Source organism: Athene cunicularia, assembly GCF_003259725.1.
Source record: "Athene cunicularia isolate RWA chromosome 6 unlocalized genomic scaffold, athCun1 chr6_part2, whole genome shotgun sequence".
NCBI lineage: Eukaryota > Metazoa > Chordata > Aves > Strigiformes > Strigidae > Athene > Athene cunicularia.
The window spans coordinates 8106234-8112710 of record NW_020799106.1 but is presented as its reverse complement, the minus strand read 5'-3'; positions in this window follow the sequence as shown (position 1 = coordinate 8112710).

The window sequence follows — 6477 nt, the reverse complement described above, 5'->3', positions numbered from 1 at the left end:
GGTGGGGTCCCAGCCCGGCCTGTGGCACTTCCCGGGCTCTCGGGGCTGGGTGACCCGGAGCTGCGCGCCGCCGCCGGCCCGCTCGCTTCTGCTGCCTGGGGAGCTGAAGAGCTCTCGGGCACTGAAACGGTTTTGTGCTTGGATGGATGAGGAGTTCCTTGGCATAAGGCGCTGAAGGGGCTGCAGCGGTTGTCACACGCTGTTTGTAACCGCGGGCGCTGGGTGTAGTAGCTACATCGTGGGGAATACGGCTTATCGGGGATCTCCCTCTCTCCTGCTTCGGGCTGGATTCAGCCAATTGCGTTATGTGACATTTTACATCTAACTTGGCAGTAAGTTGCAGCCTCGAGTTAGGTATCTTGATGGGTTCTAACCTGGCTAGAAGCAAAAACTTCAGCAGGAATTATCGAGCGTGCTGTTGAACGAAGAGAAAACAAAAATGTCGTTTGTGCTTAGAGTAAATCTTCCAGTTTGCCTGAAAAGCTAAATGCTCTTAGTGGGTCACAGAGAGAAGGTATCAAAAGGGGTTGCCCAGGATTCGGTTTCACACATGTTTTCTTCTGCTGAATTCAGCAAGAGGAGTTGCAGAGGTGATCGAGTGCTTAAGCATTCACCTGTTTTGGATATGTAAAGATTCAGTCCTCAAGGTTTTAGTGAACGAACGTTATCAGTTACAACAAGTAGATAAATGTAGCTTCTTACGATGCCAAAGACTATTCAGTAAGTGTGCAGACAGTTCTCTGGCAGGGGTGGAAAGTAAAGGCAGTGACTTCTTGGTTCGTTTGGGAAGTGGAGGCCTGCTTTTGGGGTAAGAGATGTTCTCTGTCATCCTGTTCTGCACCCGGTGCTACTTGTGGATTATGGTTGGATATATTTGAATTCTTGAACAGTACTACAAAGCGTTTGAGTTGACCTAGAGTACTTTGCACTGCTTCTTAATTAGGTGCTTGGGACTCAAAGTATCAGGAATATGCCTGAATCTTGCTGTGCTAAGGAGTGTTAATTCTGCTGTTTAAGCAGTGGTTGTGGCATAGGTAAGCATCTCTTCCAGCTGTTAATTAATTTAGAAGCTGAAGAGGCAGCACCATTTCATGAACTGCTGTCCAGTGGCAGTGCTGTTCTAAGCATTTCCTCATTTCTGCTTTTCACGTGGGCTGGTCCAGAAATGAGTGTGTGTGGGGAGAATCACTACCTTGCCTCACAGCTGAAAACAGCTGGTGTGGATTAGTTCTCTTTGCTCATTCACTGTGTAGCTCCACACATGGCAAATTACCGGCACAGCTGAGCTGGTGGTGTGGAGATGGGAGCTGCTGCAGAAGCTTTGGTGGAATAACAGGATGACTATATGCTTTAAGAGCTATGTATCCAGCCAGAAGAGAGAGCAGCTTTCTGACCTGTAGAGATTTAAACATTGTTGCATAATGAATAGTTTTAAAATCCAGCATTTAAAGATACGATTTTGGGGCGTGCCCATAGATTGGACAATACTCATTGCAATTGAAAAACATAACTGATAATGAGTAACACTGTGGAAGGAGTGAGGATAAATAGAGGTTTATGGAAGGAAAGCTCTGCCTCTGTTGGGGCTGATACAGAGAAAGACACTTATTTTGAAGAAGGTGGTCCAAAAGAATATACTTGGAAAAAAACCCCAAACAACCTTATTTGATCAACTGTGTCTGTTTAACCCAAGGAAAGTCTGAAAATAAAGTCTGTGCCGAAACAGCATCTCTGCTGTCGCTTGTGCTTTGTGTTTCTAGGCAGCACTCTTGCAATAACCTGAGAATGACTTTCTGTTCCCCTCGAGAGGAGTAGGTTTTCTGCTACTGCAGAACCACTGCTGGGCTACAGCTTCAGCCTAAAAGAGCTCTTCTCTGGTACTGTTTTTGAGCTGTTGATCATTGGGATTGTCTGACTTTCTTTATAATCACTCTTAATATCTGAAAACAGTCTGTATATCTCTATAGATATTCCACTAATCCTTGAGCAGAAGGATAAATAGGATAGCCTCCTGCTTGTTGTGTCTAATAAGTGCTCCGCTCCATCACAGTGTTCTTTGTCTTGGCTTAGAAAGTTAAAACAAATGGGCTCCGAGAGGGCTGTGTCCATATACTCTTAGTCTGGAAGAAACAAAAGCTAGCTTCAGTTCTGTGGGTACACATCTGTGTAGGTACATGCCTGTTCTGTAGTCAGGCTCACAAACAGTGTCTTCAAGTTGGCAATAAATGATACTTAAAACATGTCACCTGCTTGACTCTAAAATTGATTCTCATCTATTACTAGATTATATTACATATGTAAGATTACTTATATTACAACTTTGTCATTGACAAGAAACCTAAAACGTGCCATGTTCATTTGTTAGCAATTCTAGAAAACTTTTCTTCTCTCACTGCTTAGATCTTAATTTTAAAACGGCCTTTAAATATCCTGTGCTAGAGAACTTAGGGACTGGATTCTGATGTTTGTTTCCTGTGAGACTGTTAAGCAGTGATGGCAGTTAAATGTTCTTGGGACTTTGTACTTTGGGAAAGGTGCTTCCTTTTGAGTAGTGTTTCCAGTCACATCATGTCATGAGACTATAACGGGAGATTTCCTTGAGACACAAGAGGTTTAGTGCAGTGACCAGCTATTGTTTCTGGTATTATACTCTCCCCCCTCCAAGCTAAATTTAGCTCAGTTTAACAGATTTATTTTTTTTTATTACATACAGTGGGATATAGTAAAGATTGTGAGAGTGGACCACTATTTAAATCAGAAGTTGACGATCTTTGTGATACAGTTTTGACTCCTGGCCTTGCAGCAGACTTAATTTTGAGTAGGTCACTTATTTAGGTAAGAAACGAAGAAGCCGTTTTGGAATTGAGTTAGAGCTATTCCAGAATAATTCCATGTTGAAGTACACCCTCAGTTTCCACTTTTTATCTTGTTTTCTAAGGATCCTGGTAAGCACCTAGGAGCTTGGAATTGGCAGTGAGGAGACTTGTGTAATAAGAACTTTCAGTTAAATGCTTCAGTCTTCTATTCCCAGTTGGCATGACCTTGATTGTCATGAGGTTATATCACTCTCTGTAGTTTAGCTTCACTTTCCCTTCTGCTTGCATGGATCCTACATGGACTTCCACTCTCCTGTGACTTGCAGGTTTTTTTCTGCTTGTAGAGCAGAGCTGAACTCTTTAAGTTGTCCAAAAAACCAGCCTCTAAGTTTCAACACTTCAAATGTCATTTGCTGTGTATCTCTACTGTTTGGGGAGTTCTGTGCTGTGCTTGGCAGCATCATTTGTATAGTCACTGCTTTGTTTTACTTGTATCTACGTGTTTGTTTGTTCTTTGCTATTTTTCCCCTTCTCTTTTTTCTGCTTTGCCATGTTTTGCTGTTCAGAGCTTAGCGTATTTTTTATGGAATGTTGGGAAGCTCCTGTGTTAAAGCTGTCAGCTGGACTCCCACTTCTGTGTGTGGGGGTAGTGGATTCCCTCCTCTCTGAGATCCTCAACTGTCATCTTTGTGTTTGCCTGAGGGACACGGCTGAGGAGGAGAGTCAGACTGACAGGAATAACATAGGATTTTAATCTTGTTTTACTTCATGTCATTGACAGGAAGAAATTAAGCCTACTTATTTGGCAGCTTGTGTGTCTAAGAGATTTCCAGCATCTATCTTAACTGAGCTTTATTTTCTTTGATTTGGGAACCTGTAGCTGATCCCTCTGCCGTAGTTTTGAAATCTGTGCTACTTAGCAACTGCTGTTAGGGCAGTGAAAGCCTGGCTGGCCGCTGCCTTGGGCTCTGTTTCCAACTCTCAGAATTTCATCTGGGAGGGAAATAATCTTGGGTGGTTGAAAGCTATTACAGGAGTCTGAGTCCTTGCAAATGACAGAAAATCTGGAGACTAAAAGTAAAGGAAAATGAAGTTGAAAGTGACCTCTGGATGTCATCTAGCCTAACCTCCTCTTTGAAGCTGGGTGAGCTTGGAGGTTAGGTTAGGCTGCATGTGGGCTTGTCCTGTTCAGTTTTGAAATTCTTTCAAGAATGGGAAATCAGTTTCCCTGGGCATCCTTTTCCAGTGCCTAAGTGCAGTCACTGTGAGAAACTTTTTCTTTGTACCGACTTTGAATTTCCCTTGTTGCAATCTGTGACCATTGCTCCTCACTCATTCTGCCTGTGAAGGTGTGAGGAGGGAATAGGGTTGCAACTGCATTTGGAGTCAGCCCAGTATTGGAGCAGGCTGTAGAGGAAGGTAGAGACAAGGAAGAACTGTTTCCAAAGGGTGCTGCTCAGACAAGCTTTAAGGCATCATTCTATTGTGCAAAGTGGAAGACTGTCACCAAGAGCCATAGGTGGAGAGGAGACGTTGTTTTCATCACCTTTTAAGTTTGTTTTTGTTTTGTTTGTGCTTTAGAAAAGTTTCATATTGATTAATAGTAAAAAGTAAACTTTTTGAAGCTTTCCTTGTGTTTCACTGAGTGCAGTAAACAAACAGCTGAATGAATTCTGAGTACTGATAATGTGGGCAAATATTTATCATGTAGTAGAACTGTTTGTGCTTTGTAATTGATTCACAGATGTATTAGCTTGAGTGCTGAATGAGCAGGAGGCACTAGGCTTTCTGCAGAGCAAAGTATGAATCGAGCAGTGTTTTTAATAAGAGTACAGGTACACATCAGCATCATTGCGCATGGGGATACAGCTTTAGTAAAGAGTGAATGGAAATTTGCCAGCATGAAAACTTGATTCCAGATGTGACCCATTAATTTACAGCAATTACTCAGTTGGAGCTTGTGTTTATTAAGACTGACATTAGTCACAGAAGAGGTAGGTACAGTTGTATAGCCCTTACCAGGATCCCTGGTTTATGCTGAAAACTAGGTCTTATAGGCTGGACGGTGGTCTATTTGTTCACTGCGTTTAGGCTGGAGTTTCACAAGTGGGTTAAACGTGCTGCTACCAGAAATAACAATTTTGCCTTCCCTTGCAGTCTTTGGCTGCCAGTTTCTGCATCCAAATTGCCCTCCTGTACTGGCATGGATGTTACATGGCTCTGTAGTGAACCATATCAGAACTGAACTTAGGGTAAAATGAGCTTTTGGGGGGATTTTTTTTTTTTTGATAGTCTGATTCAGTTTGTTGCCTGGCTGCATGTGGAGGGGATGGGCAAGTGATGAGGAGGTGAGGAATGCTGCTGTGGACAGCAGGGCTGGTTTAGAGCATCAGTGAGGCTGAGGTGCCTGACTTGACTGGGGAAAAAGCAGGACTCCAGGATTCCCTCTGCAGATTTTTATTTTACAGCTTACTTTCTGCTGGTGAAAGTGTCAGAATGTTTCAGCCCTTCAATTGTGGTCATGCAGATTTCAGATGATTTACCAGAGTAGGAGGTTGTGCTGATTTTTGTAGACTTGTATGAGTTTCCTGTTGTTACTGTCGGTGCCAGTGAAACTGTGCTTGTCCTGTCCAAGAGTCATTCAGTCTATACCTGAGTACTGGGCGCTCTGCTGTGCTAGAGGTGGAAGGGAAGGGAGGGACCCTTCAGGTGCAATGTGAGGTGATCCTGCACTCTGCAGTCAGGAGAGTGTTTCCCATTAACACCTCCACTTGAGGGTGGGAAGGTTTTCCCTTGGGTGTGACTTCTGCATTTACACCTTCTTTGTGTGAATGGCACACCTGGCTATATGTTTGCTATCAGTACTATCAACTCGATCAAAACCATATTGCTTTCCTACCTAAATAGGCCGAACCGATTCGCAGGTGAACTTGCTTTGTGATGTTGCTTTTTATTTTTTTTTTTCTTCATTACCTGTCTTGCCGTTGGAAGAATTGTAAAACAGTTTCCATCAGTACATGTGGTGGTTTTAATTTTCGATGTGGTTTTAATTTTTGTGAGTAGATACAATATGTGAGAGTTTGTGTTTGGAAAAAAAAGTAAATCTTGTGAATTCCAAGACAGCATAATTACTTTTAAAGTATGCAGTAGCAAGGAAATCCTAGGCTGTTAAAAGGATTCAGGATCTTTAAAGGCTGAGAGCTTGGCAGCTCTTTGTGGGAGAAAGCACTGCCTGTGAGCCTGCTATGGACTTATCCAGGGACTAACTATGAACCAGCAGACAGAGAAGTCTTTTGTATCAGGTATGGAGCCTGGCTTCGTGACTGTGGCAGCTGAGGAGCAGGAGCATGTGAGTAATTCACTCTGTGGACTGGTTGTGTAGGGTTTGCATTTTGACCTGTTCGCCTGCCCTCTTTCTAACTAAGGGATACATTTTTTTCACTTGGTGGATGAACTTGATAATATGTATATTAACTTGGTATTATGGGGTTTTTTTCAGTGTTTGATCTTGTGTTTTCTGGTGCTTTTTGTGAAGTCACTCCATCTGCAGTGTCTCACATATCAAAAGTGCTTGTGAAGACTCTGTCCCCAGGCTAATCTTTCTCTTACCACACTAGACAAAAGTATAAGAAAGACTGCAGAAGGGCATCAGTCCTGTTAT